Source organism: Argiope bruennichi, chromosome 3, assembly GCF_947563725.1.
Source record: "Argiope bruennichi chromosome 3, qqArgBrue1.1, whole genome shotgun sequence".
In the NCBI taxonomy this organism is placed as follows: Eukaryota; Metazoa; Arthropoda; class Arachnida; order Araneae; family Araneidae; genus Argiope; species Argiope bruennichi.
This window is the reverse complement of record NC_079153.1, coordinates 65844278-65863938: the sequence shown is the minus strand read 5'-3', so window position 1 is coordinate 65863938 and position 19661 is coordinate 65844278.

The following is a 19661-nucleotide window of genomic DNA, read 5'->3' as shown; positions in this document are numbered from 1 at the left end:
CGACTATTCGGCCTAGTTTTTCAAAAACTAGAAATTCTAAGTTTTGACTGTTTATCTGTGGATTATCTTTGTATATCTGTGCATCATTTACCAGTGAAAAATGAAATCAGTTTGAGCAAATTTTCTGAAGAATTAGGTCTTCTATTTAGGTTAATGATTTGCTTAAGTTTCCTGCATTTAAGTTTAGTTAGGTTTGGTTTAGTTTAGTTATATTAACGTCCCGTTGTAAAGCAACACTAGGACTATTTTGGGACGGACCTCGTAACTTTGAACCGCGGTCAAATGACGAGGACGGCATCTGAGCTGGCAGATGCCGTCCCCCCCCCTCTCCACACTACACCACATCTGCGGGAGAACGTTTGGCCTGACGGACTTAACGGGCAACAGGCCCTTACACAAAGGCTCTTCGGTGGAATCGGGTCTCGAACCTGAAACCCTACGGCTCACGAGCCGAGACCTAACCACCACGGCCCTTTCCTGCATTTAAGTTAGGCATCACAGGATTTTTGTTAAAATTCGAATAGTTTATTTCCCTTAGCTTACTTCATATCTTAAAAATTCTTTTAACGTGCAGTGCAGTATATAAACATATATAAATTATCAGAATGGAGCCTTCGATTTTAACACAACACATTACCGGCAACGGCTTCTATAATTCACCGGACCACGACCACGTTCACATTCTTCGTGGCTTGGGATAAATTGAGGGCTTAGTACTCAATAAGAAGTCAGAAAAATACCTATTATAACAATGAGTTTGGTATAAAAGCTTTCTCTCCTGATATTGGTGGGCAAAGAAAAAATGAGTTCATAGAACTCCGACCTATATGGGTTTTTTATTATCTAACCAGCCCTTCCGCAACATTAGACCAGATACTCGGGAGTGTATTGTATATGTAAAACATTATTTGAAGGAGCAAAAGCAGAATTCTCATTTACTATGCGTGAAACTTCATTCGTTCAGTTCAATTCATATTTTAATTATATTATTCACTGAGAGACATAGTTCCAAGAATTATTTTTTTCGGCCTCCAAAGTGTAGTCAAAAACATGGATATTCATCATAATCTTGAGATATTATTAAAATTTTTGAAGAATCAGATGTGGGATTCTTTAACAATTCTTATTTTCCACGATTTAACGTAAAAGTCAAATATTTATCTTTTGTCAAAATTTCGTTATCCAAACCATGGATTCCAACGGGTGTCACTTCAGAAAGGAGGATGAGAGGCTTCCAAGATGATGGTTGGTTCTCGTCACCCTGGTGGTACCTAAATGATGGAGGTCGGCTATCTCCTATCAATGACGGGGCGTATTTTCCACGGGAAGGGTTGTACCGTAGATGGTGATGACTCTTAGAGCTCAACTATAGTTCCCACCAGTGTTAAAGTTGCAGCAATCAGGTCACTCAGGTTTATCTGTGTGCCTACGGGCGGGGCCTAGCAGCCGGTTATAATTTATGGTTATTCAAACAATGTTGAGTTTAGTGCAGCGAAACGACTACGGAAACAGAAAGATAAATTGTGGAAAATTATCCTGAGCTAATATAGCTTTTTTTTAAATTATCTGCATATCATTTTGATTCCATAGGCAAAATAATAACCTTCACAATTGATAAGTTAAAATTACACTAAATCCGGAAACCGAGTGATTCGGAAATTATTTTTAGAACATAGAATAACTATCAATTATTTCGTACATCTATCTAGTTTGATAACTTTTTAGACAATGAATTTACACGTACACGAACAAGTCAATAATTTGTTCGTTCAGATTTGTCCCAAGATTTAACACAAATTTATAATTAAAGCTCATTTCACATACAGAAATTCATATCTCGATTTGATGAATTTTTGAGTTATTACCATCATATGCATACGGATAAATAGACCGATAGACATACAATTCTTTGGCAGTTTTATTCAAAATAATGCGGAATAGAAGGCTAACATCTGTTAATGTGTGTAAACATGAAAACAAATTTTTTTTATAGCTAGAATAACTATTTTATTTTACATATCATCGACGCATTTCTCTTACAACCTTCTTATTCACAACAAAATTTTCAGTTTGATGTTATGTATCGAAAAGTAATATGTGCATTGCCGAATTTTCAGATAGGCAGTTGGGCTAAAGGAGGAGGTCGGAAGCAAAGAGATAAAAAAAATCGTATAATAATAAATCTGCAAAACAATCAAATTCTACGAATTATAAAATAATATTACTGTGATGTGTATTTGCTTAAATAATAAGAGTCCTTATTATATAAATTAAACTATAATTAATTGCCTATTTATAATGCACTGGGTTATTAAACATTCATTTAATTGTTATATTTCGCTAAGCAAACTCTGCACAATAATGATTTTGAATATTATGAGGAAACTTATTATTTCCTTGTAATCTAATCTCGTTATTTCTTTATGATCATAATAATTAAATTTGTTTTTGCAAATAAGAAAATTATTAATTAATGCTAATATTTAATTTTTCAAGAATCTTATTACTTTAATCACTTTTTCAGAATATTCATATTAGAAAAATAAAACGTTTTACATTTTCATAAAGTAACTAAAAGAAAAAAAAATAATAAAAGTAATTATTAAATTATGTTCATCTAATTAACTTAAAGATGTACTGAAATGTAAAACTAATTTGACCAAGTTCTTAAAAGAGAGAAGCCTCAGAATATCTGAATCCGCCTCTGGGCATATGTAGGGGTTAAGTAAGATTGAAAGTTGTCGAAAATATCCTTACTGTAACAATTTTTCTTTACCACTTGAATGATAATTACAACCAAGCAATGAATGATCATGCAATCAAATTTAGTGATAATAATTACGGATTGCATTAATTACTGTTTTTTTTTTTAATTTCTATTTTCACAAGTGCATAAATTTACTTACAACTTTCTACGTATATAGACCATTTATATGAATGTGTGCATGTTTGTTATCTGGCTTATGATGCTACCACCACAATACTCCCCCACCAGTGAGTCGGTGAAGTTTATTGAGCCAGTAAGGGCGAGCGACGAACGTTGTTATTACGCCAAGCGTTATGGCGCGCGACGGCGAGCGTGTGTTAGCGGTTGCTGCTGGTAGATGGAGCCACGACAGCAGAACGAAGGATGCGGTTGTTCAGAACCAGGGTCACCAATGTGCATGTTTGTTAAGTGGCTTATGAAGTTACCACCACAAATGTATTTAAAAAAGAAACATTTCATGCATTTTTTTTATAATTATTATTTTAAACGATCATGACCACAATAGCTGATATTTAAAAGTTTCTGTAACAATTAATATTAGCTAACATGAAATCAATTTATTATATTCTCATGATAGATAACAGATTAAAAGCTTATAATCTTTCGCTTCTCTCTATTCTATGAAAAAACTACAGTTAAGTATTAAGTCTGTTAAGGCTCCAAAGAAATTTCCGTTTAAAAACTGTATTATAAAGAAAATGCGTCAAATACAAATTTATAAATTAAGTTATAAAAACGAGAAAAAAAACTCTGAAACAGTATAATCCTTTCATTATTAACAGAAATTCTTACTACAAAAAAGTCTCTAATCCTATTTTATACAGCTTTGTAATAATAAATATGATTTTCATAAAAACTTCCTTATTTTTATTTTTTTTAAACCCGTAATCTGAAGCATTTCTATACTACTTTAATTCACTTCGCATCATATCAAATGCTTTTAACATTTTTTTTTTTTTTGTATTTTTTTACCGTTTTTTTGTATCCTTATTTATAACTTATCCAAGTGCAAACTAATAGACCTGTTTTAGACAGCTAAATAACAACTTAAATCAATAAAATTCATGTTATATATTTTGATACTTCTTATAATAATTCGACTGAACATGTTTAACACTTCAGTATACAATGCGAAAAAACTTCAGTCCAAATAATAATTGAATTTTGTGCTGCCATCTGTAGGAAATCAATAAAACTAATTTTTCTTAGTCGAGAATATCTTATATTAATGTGCGTATTTTTATGATGTGTGATATGTGCCTGATATGTGAGTTATTGCTCGATATCAAAATATTTTAGATATCTTTTATTAATATAAAAAATTAATCATTTCATTAATTTAAATAGAATCATATTATAACTTTCTCTATGATTTAGTATATATGTTCGAGGGTACTTCAAACAAGGAATATGTCATCAAATAAGGTAGCGATTTTAGTTAGGCAGAGACAGGGTGATTCCTTGATGATTTGTTTCAATATTGGTAGGAAAATCTGGCATATTTATAAAATAGCAAGTACTACAGTTATCTAGAATCAAATCAACTTTTGATGGCTACATGGTATCAACGTCATATAAGAAAAAATAAAAATATATTTGCTATTGGCTATATGGGCACCTTAACATACCTCTACTGGGCATGCAAATAAATTAATATTTTTTAATATATTTAATATTTTGGATCTGAAACCAGAGTTTTGTATAAAATTATATATAGAGAGAGAGATAGATATAGATATATCTATATATATATATAAATATCCAAAATATTAAATATATTAAAAAAACTTACAACTTAACGGAAGAATAAAAATTTCGACTAAGACATTTTTTTTTGGCCCAAAAGCTATTAATAATTTTTAAGATGCGATTCCAAATTAAACTAAAAATGGCACGATGGTAACTCGGGAGTAAATAAATAAAATATTTTAAAATATTTACAATTTTTTCATTCAATATGAACAAAGATATTTTAAAACAGCACAACCATTAAAATATATGAAAATAGTTTTTGATAAATAATAAAAAAAATATCAAGTATTAAATTAATCATTTCGAACCATCGTTAAATTCTTCCTATTTATTGAGCAAAATTTGAAGAAAATATGTTTTGTTATCTGTTTTTCTAGTCACAGAATATTTATAAATTTCCCCTTTTCGAAAAGACAAGAATAAATAAAAGTTCAATAAAGATTTTTTAATTACAAGTTGCTTAAACCTGTTTTTTAACTATCAAAATTTCATTCTATAAATATGATATTTTCATCATCACATGTAACAAAAAACATATTTTATTGAAATCATACTAAGAAAATAGCAGAATCACTAAAGTCTTTTATACATCAGGTAAGGGAAAAATTTGATAATTTAACTTCGGGAAAAGAAATGCATGCTTTTTCTAGCAAATGTATATTCTAAACAATCTCCCTTGATAATTGGAAGCTTGTTTATGAACTCCTTAAAAATTTATTTTCTTTGAATGATTTTTATTTAAAATTAAAAAAAATTTAACATATAGCAAAATAAATTTTTATCACTCTGCTTTAATGATAATTTGACAGCTAATTTCTAAGCCGTTATAAAGAGAGTACACTTCAAATTGGAAAAAAATGTTCTATCTAACAATTATAATTTAAGTTACTGTAATCAGTAAACATACTGCCAAAAAAAATTACAGAGCCTAAATTTTCATACAATCTGCCAGCCCCATTAGTCATAAGTATCAAAACCTTTTTAATACACCATTATTTTAAATCAATAAAAAAACGCTCTTTTTATTACGATCAAAAAGGCTAGAGTTACGAGATTTGAAATTTTTCTATTAAGGTAATCAATAGCCATAAAGAAAGTGCATGGGTTGATTGTCAGATTTTCCTCTAGAAGGCAATATAAATGGTCTAAAATCATTCTGCAATAATGATATTCAAGAGCTCATGATTAGTTTTAGTTACTCAGCGAAATTTTTTTTCCTGTTCGTAAGATTGACAAGTCGAAAGCATATTATTAAATACAATTTTCTCAAATATATGTTTAATTTCCCTTTTTTTTTTTTCTTTTTTTTTTCCTAAAAAATTTCTCAGAAAGAAAAACTTATTTTACTTAGCTTCTATGGCATTGTAACGTAAAATGTCACCACAGCCATTTTGTATAATCCTCAGAAAAATATTTTCATGTTTCAAGAGTCTCCATTATTCGTTTTAATCAAAACATGGCAAGCAATTATGCAATTACAATACAAAAAAAATTTATTACATATCCTTTAAATTTTGATTTTTTGAAGATGTTTCTCTTAAAACATTTTACAAAAACGAAAAACTCACTTTATTTAGCACTCATCGTAAACTTTTGCTTTGACTTTTTTTTTTTTTCTAGAAAAATTATTGTACGTAGAAAAAAACCTTCATTATTTGTTTTAATCTAAACATGACAAAAATTAAGCGTATATGACACAAAAAATATTTTTAATGACATATTTTTCAAACTTTACATTTTAATACTCTTTTTTTCTTAAAAAAATCCCAAAAATAAAATGAAAAAAAACTGATATTAGTTAATTTCCATAAACTTAGTGAATATTTGTCAAGCAATTTTTTCTAAAATTTTCAACAAAACTCTTTCACATTAAAATAAATTCCGTTATTAATTTTAATCGAAATTTAATGAATTTCGACTTTTTTTCCTTTACAGAGAAATAACGTTTGAAATCTGCTGAATGAAATATGATTTTGGGAAATCATATTTCAGTTCATGGATTTCAAATGTTCATTTCATTTAATAGATTTCAAACATTCATTTATTTATTTAATTAATTAATTAGCTTGCTTATATGGTGAAAAAAGCATTTAACTACAAATTTTTCAAATTTTACATTTGAATGCTTTTTTCCCCTTAAAAATTTTCCATAAATAAAATATAAACTCATTTCTGTTAATTTCAATAATCTTAATTAGTAAAATTTTGTTAAGAACATTTTTCTAAAATCTTCAGAAAATGTCTTTCATATTAAAATAGATTCCATTATTAATTTTAATCGAAATATAATGAATTTTGATTTTTATTTTAAAGAAAAAGCATACTTGAAATCTATTAAATGGAATATGAATTAGGAAAAAAAAAACATTTCATTATAATTTCTTAAAATCCATTTCATCCTTTCTTCGTTTCCGATTGTTTTCCTTTAACTAATTCACACGCACACGTCGCTATAAATTTGACCTATAACAGACAATCCGAGCGGTTTCTTTCCTTTTTAATTCTTCCATCCGCTATGGAATGGTTCTCTCCGTTTGAACAGATGCCGTACCTATAATTTCCAAGAAAGTCCGCCGTGGTTGCCTGAATCGTGCTGCGGTTATTCCAGTTGTGAGAATGACTCACTGCCTAGACGAGTGCTGTCTGTTAGCGCCGTAATGATCGAATTTTCCGAAAAGTTGCGCTAGAAAGGAAGTCACAATTCCTTAAGAGGGTCTCTGGCTCCAAAATTATGTCTATTTCCTTCTAAGAAAGGCGCATATCCGTCACTGTCATTTAGATGCGGTAAGGAATGATTCTTCAGAAAGAAGTGAGAATTTATCAAAACTTTTGCCTCTGTAAAAAATGAAGCTTCTAGTTCCTAGAAATGTATTTACTTTTTCAATTTTACGTATGCGATATGCACTCGTCTTGGCAGTGAGTTTATTGTCTGCAAAGGAAGATACTGTAATCACCAAAAAATTGGAAAATAAAAGTTTAATATGTGATCTATGGCAATGTGATAATGCAGACTCTCAGGAAAAAAGCCGTCAAATGTATGTTTGTCAGCTGATTTGATTTTGAAAGCAGCTCGGGCAATAACTGAAAAATGCAAAAATCTAAAAGTATGAACATGTTGATTGGTATGATGAAATATTTCAATGCAAAACGAATTTAATATATGTTAATTGCCGATTAACAAGTTAAAATGGATCTTTCCATAAAATGTACTGACTTTTATCAAATTTTGTATAAAATCCGTCAGTGGGAAGCTGTCTTTCTATCTTTCCGTGTGCATGTAAATTCGATCTCATTTCTTTGGTAAACTTTACTTAACTTATCAATCTGTGTCAAACTTTGGAGCGAATCCACCCAAAGGTTGACTGGCTATCAATTTACCTATCTAAATATATGTGAACTCAATAATTCAAAGATGTAACAAGCTGGATAAATAAATTTTAAAATATGACCTCTATATCAAAATTGCAGCTGTAAAACGTTTTAGACTAAAGCAGCCCAATAGTTAATTGGCTATCAGTTTGCCTATTTGTATATATGTTACCGAGCAAAGTATGAAACGTCGGCATTTTATAGAATGCCTAAGCATTGCGTATAATATCGGACATTTTTTGGCAAATAATATAAGAATGAAATATAAGAATTATTTCATATTTTAGTTAGGCTTTCTAAAGAATGACAAATACAATTTCGACAAAATATGAAAAAAAGATCCTGATAAGGCTATTACATAAATGATATGCATTCCTCAAAAATACAAATGTTATACCGGACAAATAATGAAACTGCCATTAAAAAAATTATTCAAAATACGTAAAGAAAAATGAAAGTTATACAAAAAAAAATTCATATAAAAAATAAGAAATTAAAATTAACCTTCTTGTTGCAACATGGTAGGCGTGAATGACATTTTGAATTACATTTCATTATATTCTTCATACAAATACATTTTATAGTTTGGAACTTTGTTTTACACATACATTTGACGAATCATTGCCCGTTTTCATTGGACTGAGCAATTGCAACGGACCGGAAATGAATTTCATGGTCAAAAATATCTTCAACTCTAAACAAGTTCTTAGAGCATGAAGTGAATAGTGATCTCGCTTTAATTGTTTTAAAATTGCCTCAGAATTTCCATGCCGTTAGAAACCATCTTCTGCCACACTAATTGCGCGAATCATCTAGCCCCTATAGACGTACGAAATAGGAAATCGTTCAGTACATCCCAAAAAAGCAGTGGGATTTTTTTTTTCGGATGTCTTTGTTTCCCCCTTTTCTTGTACGAGGGCAATTCAGAAACTAACCTCCGGTTGATTGAAAAAAATACACCAAGTTAAGTAAAAATATTTTAATATATACATCTTACAACTACATCTTGGCACTATTTTTCGACATAGTCTCCATAACGATTGAGGCACTTATCGTATCTCTTCACAAGCTTTGAAATTCCTTCTGCATAAAAATCACCCGCTTGTGCCTTGAGCCAGCCTGTGACCGCATCTTTGAGCTCTTCGTCGTCATCAAACCGCTGGGACCCGAGCCATTTCTTCATACGCATGAAGAGGTGATAATCGCTTGGCGCCAGATCTGGGTTGTAAGGTGGATGGTTGAAAACGTCCCACTTGAAGGACTCAAGAAGGGCTGTTGTTCTGCTAGCAGAGTGAGGACGGGCGTTATCGTGCAAAAAAACGATACCGGAAGTCAGCATACCACGGAGTTTGTTCTGTATAGCCCGTCGTAATGTTTTTAGTGTTTCACAGTACACGTCTTGATTAATGGTCGTCCCACGTTCCATGAATTCAACCAACAACACCCCTTTGGCATCCCAAAACACCGTTGCCATCAGTTTTCTGGCAGAAAAATCTTGCCGGGCTTTTTTTGGTTTGGTAGGCGAATCTGAATGTGCCCACATCTTTGATGGTTCTTTTGTCTCAGGGTTCACGTACTTAATCCAGGTTTCGTCACCGGTCACAATTCTGTTTAACAATGGTTCTCCTTCGTCCTCATAACGTGACAGAAAGTCTAATGCAGAGGCCATTCTTTGACTTTTGTGGTGGTCGGTAAGAATTTTGGGCATTCATCGTGCACAGAACTTACGGTAACCCAATCTTGCTGTCACTATCTCGTACAAAAGAGTCTTAGAAATCTGTGGAAAATCAGTAGACAACTCCGCCATTGTGAAACGTCGATTTTCACGAACTTTTGCATCAACTGTCTGAACGAGTTCGTCAGTCACCAAGGATGGTCTACCACTCCTCTCTTCATCATGAACGTTTTCTCGTCCACTTTTAAATAAACGTACCCATTCACGGACAACTCCTTCACTCATAACTTTTGGTCCGTACACGGCACAAAGCTCACGATGAATAGCTGTTGCAGAGTATCCTTTGGCTGTAAAAAACCTTATAATAGCACGCACTTCACATTTGGCGGGATTTTCTATTGCAGCACACATTTCAAACTGCCACAAAAACTAAACTAGCGCAGGTACGATGTTCACTCGACTACGGCTTGATGCCGACTGACCTGCTGAGCGTGTGAATGCACAGATGGCGCGCTACTCCCCCCACTACCCGCACTGTGATCAATCGGAGGTTAGTTTCTGAATTGCCCTCGTATTTCCAGATTGATTTTAGAATATATATATATACATAATTTTTTTTAAGCCTGGAGATGGCTGAGGGGCGTTTTAAAAGTCACGTGCCTTGCCACGTGACATTCGAAACAAATCGGAGATGTATTTCCTACTTTGCCGGTGCCTCATTTGGCATTCTGTAGAATGCCTGGGAAATGTGGGAAATATGAATCGTTTCATGCATTGTCGGCTAGTTTTAGGCACTTTATACAATGTCTATGCATTCTATAGAATGCTGGATTTCATATCTTACCAGTTGCAACAATATGATGATTTCAGACTCCCTGCTTAAAAGCCACATAGTATAAGTGAATTTATGTCTGTTAACTGATCTGTCTTTGAACGCAGCTCAGACAGTAACTGAAAAACATAACAACTAAGATGGATGAAATTGAAAATGAAATCTTTCCATCAAATATACGGACTTTTATAAAGTTTGGGATAAAATCCATCAACAGAAATCTGTTTATCTGTCTTTCCATGTGCATAAGAATTCGATCTTGTTTCTTTGGCAAGCATTGCTTAAATTGTAAATCTGCTCCAAATTTTGGAGCAAATCCGCCCAAAAGTTGACTGGCTATCAGTTTGCCTATTTGTATATACATGAAAGCAAAAATTCAAAGAGGCAACAAGCCTTATAAGTAAATTTTAGAATACAAAACTATAGTCGGGTAGTATTCTATATTATACAAATATATATAGTTACTATTCTATACAAAACTTAGTTGAACATAAGTTTTCGACTAAATACACCCAATAAGCGACTGGTTGTCAGTTTGCCAATTTGTGTATACACGTACACAAAAATTCATATATGTAACAAGCCACATAAATAAATTTTAGAATATGACTTTTACATCAAAACTATAGTAGGACAAAAATTTTAGACAAAATTCATCCAATAAATGAATAGCTGTCAGTTTGCCTATTTGTGCCTATACGAACGCAAAAATTCAAAGATGCAACAAGCTAGATACTAATGTTACCAGTTACAAAAGTTGGACAAAAGTTTTAGACCAAATCCATCCAATAAATGACTAGCTGTCAGTTTGCCTATTTGTGCATATACGAACGCAAAAATTCAAAGATGCAACAAGCTAGATACTAATGTTACCAATTACAAAAATCTAACTGGACAAAAATTTTAGACCAAATCCATCCAATAAATGACTAGCTGTCAGTTTGCCTATTTGTGCATATACGAACGCAAAAATTCAAAGATGCAACAAGCTAGATACTAATGTTACCAATTACAAAAATCTAACTGGACAAAAATTTTAGACCAAATCCATCCAATAAATGAATAGCTGTCAGTTTGCCTATTTGTGCATATACGAACGCAAAAATTCAAAGATGCAACAAGCTAGATACTAATGTTACCAGTTACAAAATTGTAACTGGACAAAAGTTTTAGACCAAATCCGTCCAAAAGATGACTGGTTGTCTGTTTGCCTATTTCTATACACATGAGCGCAAAAAATTCAAAGATGCAACAAGCTAGATGAGTAGATTTTAGAATATAAACTTTACATCAAAACTGTAGTTGGACAAAAATTTTATACCAAATCTGCCCAATAGTGGACTGGCGGTCGATTTGCCTATGTTTATATACATGAACACAAAAATTCAATGATGCAACAAGGTAGATAAGTAAATTTTAGAATATAAACTTTACATAAAAACTATAGATATTTGTTGAGTTTTGGACTAAAACCAAAAATTCTACATTGTCTGTAGATCCATATGTTTGTGAATGCTATAAAAAGAAAAATTGCAGATCTGTATAAAGTTTTAGATCCAAATGATCATCGAACAGATGTCAAAGAACCACATTCGATTTTGTTTTCTGTCTAAAGAACAAAAATCTTTGTAACCATGTAAGTGCAAAAGAATCAGCGATAAACTTTCTCACTGATTGAATTAATTTCTAATTCATGTTTAAAATTGTTGCGAAGGAATCAATCAAGTCGAATCGACCTTGATTTCGATGGAGTAATAGAAAGAATAGCGTTCATTTATCTTCTTCAGTTATCTGTGTTGTCACTTGCAGCAAAGAATTCGCATATCGTTTATCGTCCTTTATAAGAAACGATGATTTAAATATCAACAGAATAGTATACTACAAAAAAATAAAATTTTATTAATATGAAACAGTGATACAATGAGTAATTTAAAAAGAACAGTGAACTATAGAAACTAAAGAAATGAAAAAAAAAATCAATATCAGTATTTTATTTATCTTGAGCTAAAAAAATAATGACATTTTCATTCTTTTGAATTCTTTTTATTTCCCGAAAATTTATACCTCTCAATACTAAAACAGAATCCAAGATTCCGCCATCATATAATTTTGTTGCAACCATTTAACACAATTGTTCTCTTTTAGCATCAAAATCACGCATTTAAAAAATAAAAATGTTTAGCTCTTAAAACAACTGTAAATTCAAGTTTCTCAATATTCATTATAAAACACCCTCAAACATCTCGTTACTATATCAACATAAATAAAATAAATAAATACTTCAGGGGAGAGTGGGGAATATGCAAAGATTAGGGGGGAAAGAGTAAAGTGGTCCATTTCCAACTATGGGGATGCTGCCTCGGTGCTATCTCATTTATTATGACCAGAGCAGTTGCGATTTATTGTAACTTATATTATATTTCAGGTTTATGAAATGTGTGGAAAGAGATAGTGAGCATGATTATAAAAGTTCTAAGAATTTAAAAACTAGAAAGGCAATAGTTAAAATATCAATAAGCTAAAAATAGAAATATATATTTATATGGATATGATGCAAGGTGATATGAAATGATGTTGTGAATGGAATAAAAGCAAACACTGCGACAGAACCATCGATTGTCTGGGTTTTCAGCCATAAAAAAGATAAAAAGCTTGACAAGGTTCATTAAATTCCATAAAAATTGATACATTTAGGTTAATCAATAAATCTCTCACACAATCCCGGTAATATATTATGAAAGTCAATATAAATAGTCGTTAAAATACACTAAAAACTATTAAAAGCCATTAACTTCTATTAACCGGCGTCCTGGCATAGGGGTAGAGCGTCGATCCGGGCGTCCCGGGTTCGAGTCCTGGTAGTTTTTCTGTATTCTATCAGTAAGGTGTATGAATATACCCCCCGCGTAAAAAGGGGTGTGCAAGCGAATGCAACGCGTGAAGTAGCCAAGTCGTACTCTTGGCCATAGCTGACGCTACTGAAAAAACAAGAGACGGTTTACTCGGATTAAATCTCTTGACAGATAACTCTCAGCGGGCTTGTAAAGAGCCATAAGTCACATCAACAACAACAGCAACACAAATCCTATTAAGATCCATTAAAACGTGCTCAATAGTGCACAGATTAATTGACGGTGTGATAGTCAGGAGAATAATGAAATAAAATAACATTAATAAAGCCCATTATTCGACTGATGAAATTTTCCATAACAACATTTTAAAAACACAATTCCTAATAGTTGGATTTCGACAGAAGTCAGGAATGGTGTATTATATGGATTGTGTTAATTATTCTATTGATAAAAAGAAAGTAATGCACTCCAAAGGTTTCGGAAGAGTGCAAGTAATAGAGATTAAGAAAGGACAGATAAAATAACTATCGAAATAATTAAAAAATAAAATATAATAAAACGTTACTTAGCATTCCACAAAGTGCAGGAAGTCAGTTGTATGCAACTTTAAGATACAATAAAACCAAGTTTTAGATGAAATGAGTTAAAATTAAGTAGAAAAAAATAAAATATCAGTCCATGTCTGTAGATCTAGTCAACTTATCGCAGATCGCTCCACTTATGGTAAGACTCTCATTGGGCTTGACGACAGCCTGCCTATTATCCAGAAGATTTTTAAACCAGGCCCTCCTATGATCCACTGCCGGTTTGAATCCTTTGATTACCAATTTTTTTCAAATCTTTTTCTCTGCAATCGAGTAGAAAACGAAGATAATAGCTTCTAATAAATGAAGGTAATGGCCGGTTTTAACCCTTTGACTACCAATTTTTTAAAATCTTTTTCTCTGCAATTGAATAGAAAATGAAGGTAATAGCTTCTGTATTAAACAAATCTATTCGATTTTTTTTCAAATATTTTGAAAAACCCCGTGGCTGGGACATGATGGCCAAATACACCCTCAAACAAAAAAAAAGTTACTTTTTCTTAGAAGTATTTTAAGCTGATTTTAAAAGGTCAACGGGATGTATATGTCCCGTTGGTAGTCAAAGGGTTAAGAGAAAAAAATTTTTAATGTGTTTGCAGTGGAAGACGTGATGGTCAGAGTCACCTACCTGGCCACAAATACAAAGGGGAGAGCCTAAAATCTCGAAGCGATGTAAATAGGCTGGAAATGGGCCACGCCCACTTAGAAAGTATATTAAAAACTTATTAGTAATTTAAAATTTTTCGTCCACCTTGTCCATAAACTCCCTGATTCTCATCCCAGAGGGCGAATCATAGTTATTCTAGTAATTTTTCCACTTCTCTAGGATCCAGATTTTGAGTTTTCTTTTTAAAAAGGAGTAAGAGGCGGAATTATTAAGGGAATCCTTTGAGTTGTAGCCTCTTTTGCTTTCTGGTCAGCCAGTTCATTGCCAGCGTTGCCTACATGGGCTTTCTACCATGAAAGGCCGGCCAAATTTTTGGTGGAAATCATATTGTTTTTCATTTTATTCACATAACCAAACCTAGAGTTACCGCATTGTAAGGAGGAAATTGATGATAGGCTGTCAATAAAAACATTAACTTTGATATTCTCTCTGACAGAATAGCTGGCCGCTAAATCAATAGCGGCCAGTTCCGTTTGAAATACTGAGGTAAAATAGGATGGTTTAAAATTATAATAAAGTCTCATCGCACCTCAGAACACCGTCCTCGAAAACATTATCAGAAGATACAATTCCTTATCTGACGGCAGTTTTTTACTGGACAACCCCCAGATTGTTGACTTTCTCATCATCTACTGTTCCGAATCATTTTTCAAAATCTCAAGTTACAATCGAGCTAAGATGATGCGAAAATTTTGCTACTGCACTTTTATGTATGGAGAACTCACAGGTCGATCCAGTATAGTGAAAGGGGAACATAGTCTTGAAAATCACGATCATATGCAAGTGGAAATTCTATTGTATAAAAAGAATAGATCTCCGCAATGGTTACTCTTGCATATCTATCAAGAACGAGAAAGCACCTATCAAGAACGAGAAAGACATGGTTGCGCTCTTTCTTTTTACCTTCAGCCTTGAAGCAGCTCTTGGAAGACAATGCATCCAAGGGGTTGGGAAAGTTCGCTTGCGTGGTCTATGACGAAAAGTTGTGAAAAATCTAAAATGTGAAAAACTCCGACTAGTTGTCTACAATAAATCAACTTAACAACATGGTATGACATCGGTAAAATACAGATATTTCTTTACTACACGATTGGGAAGAAATGAAAGGCATCTTTGGTGTGGTATGATTAAGAAATGTTTCTTGCGGCAATGGCTCAACAATTACATAGTCCACAAATCAATGAATACCATTATATCTGTGAAGAAAAGGATCTTGTGGCAATAAACACAAAGAAATCAAAACGATAGTCATCTATAGAGTAGTTTCGAAATGATATGGAGCGAATTAACTACAATGTTGGAGGATTTGAATACATAATTTTTATTTTTTAAAAATAACTGATTTGAAAATCAGATTTTTATCTGCGAATATACTGGATGTCTAAAAAATTAAGACATTCATTAAAACAATGAACACAACACTATATTAACTTTAAAGATTTTTTATGGATTAGAAATTACTATTTCTTTTAGAATTTATTTTGATGCTAATTTTTTGTTAACTTTGTTAATAAACAAATAACTCAAATTTAGAAGAATGATTTTAATAATTGAAATGATATTGTTGTGTCTTATAGTTTCAGCGATTTCAAAGGTTCAGCGATTTTAGGTGTGTGTGTGTGAGTGTGTGTGTGTGTGTGTGTGTGTGTGTGTGTGTGTGTGTGTGTGTGTGTGTGTGTGTGTGTGTCTCTTTCTGTGTGTGTGTGTGTCTCTCTCTCTCTTTCTGTGTGTGTGTGTGTGTCTCTCTCTCTCTTTCTGTGTGTGTGTGTCTCTCTCTCTCTTTCTGTGTGTGTGTGTCTCTCTCTCTCTTTCTGTGTGTGTGTGTCTCTCTCTCTCTTTCTGTGTGTGTGTGTTATAACGAAAGTAATATACAATATTCAAGCATTCTATGTGAGCTTCACAGAATTTTATGGGGCAAATTTGTTTATCTTATATATTTTGGTATGACTTAAGGAAGTATGCTTTTCTCAGCATTAACGCTAAGCTCTTGAAAATGACCGGTACTTGTCGGTTGTAACATCGTCCAAAATGCACCAAGAATCAATCTCTCCAATTTGGCGATTTCAAACTATACCAATCAACTAACCAATTTGGCAAACTATACAGTATGGGATTCGCAAGTTCAAAATTTTTCATAATAAATAATAATTCACTTGAATACATTTCTATAATGTGGTAACATTTTTTCTTGGCGATATTTGGTAGCCGTTACAACCGAAACGGCCAAATTTTGTTGCCATGTCCATGGAAATGAAAAAAGTGAGGAGAGGAAGTCTCAGATACTGCCAAAGGTTCGGAGGACCACTGACGCCAACTTTGGTACTTCAGGACTGTATAGGATCTCCCGATGTGGATCCATCAGCGGTAACCAGCCAAGCTTTAAGGCATCTGCGGTCATAGATGAGCACTCGAAGATGTGTCTCGGTGTGAGCTGAGTTTCCGGGCAGTTCTTGCAGTAGATATAGGTTCTTGTCCCATCAGGAAGGATCTTCATTCCCATATTGGGATTTGTTCTTAATCTAGCCAGTTAATTGTTACAATTCTAGGGAAATCGAAGTCAGTAATTAAAGGCTTCCTAGATTGCTAATTTATAAGTCTACATCTGGCCACAGCGTTCGCATCTGCAAGTGTGATGATGGAATTAGGTTGGGCAAGATTTCGTGCCTCTTTGGCCAAAGCATTCGCACATTCATTACCCTCGATGTTTACATGTGCAGGCATCTACTGCAACACACAAGGTGTCCTCTTGCAATGCAGTTGATCGAGTAAGTCATTTATAGTAGAGGTGATGTAAACGATCAAATGCTAACCAGTAGTCAATCATCTTTAAAGTATCGATATTATCGCATTTTGCTAGAAATTTTTAAAATAAATTTCCCACGAGCTACCGCATCATATAATTAAACCAAGGCAACCCATTATATATTTAATTTTAAAAAAATAATTAAAAATCTTAGTATTAACATCTGATTAACTTAGGATTAACATCTGGTCAACAAAATTTCAATACTTTGAAACAATTTCTCACCAAATGTCATTTAACGGTTTGCTAGAAACCATTACCAACCATAAAAAACTATCATTTAATTACATTAACTAAGAGAGCGGGATTTCGGCGTGTTTTTGTAAAATTAGCGTGTTTTTATTGTGCTTGGCGGGAAACACCAAATACTAATTTTACCTTACTAAAAATTTCAATTTATTGCTGCTGCTATTTGCAATAAGTTAATTTAATATAAGGAAAGGCGTAAAATATTGCATTACTAGAAAGGAGGGTTATCAGCTAGAAATTCAGTTTTCATTCAGATATACATTGCTATTTTTATTCAAATTTACAGAAAATTAAATATTACATATATCTATTGACATTATAAAATTTAATATAAGAAAAGAACTTTGATAACACGAGAATATCGTTTCTTTCTGAAATTTTCACCGATGTTTTCTTTTGCTAATAAAAACAAAGATACATTTGAATATTACATCAATCTATTTTTAGTCCTTAAATCTCTTCAATTCTCTGCAATATCATTTTAACGATTTACTCAATATTGAATTCAGTTCTTTGTCTGCTTTGATGGCTTCGGTTATATCCGTGGCACCAATAACATCTTTTCCTCTCTGTCTACTGTAAATAGCGGCCTTTTCTATTATTTCTGCTGCTAAATATTCTTCAGCAGCTGCAATGAAGACAGCGACAGCCCCTGGTACTTTCTTGTCAATTTTCTTCAACTGTTTGTGGATTTCTTCCACTGGAAATATCGGTTTGTTGTAATTTTTGCTATTTTTCACGGGCATTGTTGATTGTTTTTATAAAAATACTCTATATGAAAATGAAAATATGCAGGAAAATTTTGTAATCTCAGTAATATTTACGTTGTAATGCCAAGAATTTAATGAAACATCTTCAAGTGTTTGATCGAATTTGTATGAAATTTACATCGCAAGTTGCCATTTAATATTGAATAAATAAGCATAATTTAAAATGAAACGCTTATTTCAATGATTACATATGCAAAATACTAAAGCAAGATGTCTTATAATTATATCATACGGAAATAAAATCATTTTCTGCTTTAATCATTTTTGCTTCTTATAGTTTTAATTTGACATTTAAATGCAGTTATGATATAGAAAACAATCGTTTTTCTTTTATTTATTTAGCTTTACCCGTGTATAACTGTGTTTATGTCCGAGTCGCTTCGCGAGCGGGAGGGCAAACGTTTTTCAGCCACCGCAATATTTGAAAATTTTTTGACTTTCAAAGGGACTACGAGTTAATATAATCCGCGGATAATTTCTGAGTTATGCAGTTATGACATAAGAAACAATAGGTTTTTATTGTTTGTTTGTTTTTTGTTTAGTTTATAACTGTGTTTATGTCCGAGTCGTTTCACAAGCGGGAGGACAAAAATTTTTCAGCTACCGCAGTATTTGAAAATTTTTTGACTTTCAAAGGGACTACGAGTTAATATAATCCGCGGATAATTTCTGAGTTATGCAGTTATGACATAAGAAACAATAGGTTTTTATTGTTTGTTTGTTTTTTGTTTAGTTTATAACTGTGTTTATGTCCGAGTCGTTTCACAAGCGGGAGGACAAACATTTTTCAGCTACCGCAGTATTTGAAAATTTTTTGGCTTTCAAAAGGACTATGAATCTATATGAACGATGGATGATTTCTGAAAAAAAATTTCTAACAAATAAAAATTTATTCAAAATATCCAAGCAGCATACATTCTCATAGGAAGTCTAATTAACCATTTAATTAATCATAAAGATGATTTTACATTACTTATAGTAACATCCCCTTTGGAAATAATATTTTGGATAGACCTGCAACTTTGAACTATGACCAGCATGGCTTGCACCCATATTTCCGCTGCTGCACCACACCAATGGGAGAATGTTCGTTAGATTTAAAAAGTACTAAGCCCACATACGGGCCGGATTTTTGATGGAACTAGATCTTGAACTTAGGATCTTCAGAATAATAATTTTAAACCTTCATTCAAATTCAGGAATAAGATTTAAATTTGTTACATTCTGTTATATTTGTCTGCTGCAAATATATTTGAAGCAGATCGCATAAGGTCTGCCAGTCTGATATCCTTGTGGGAAGTTATTAATCAAATAAAAGGTAACTTTGTTTTGTTACTTGTG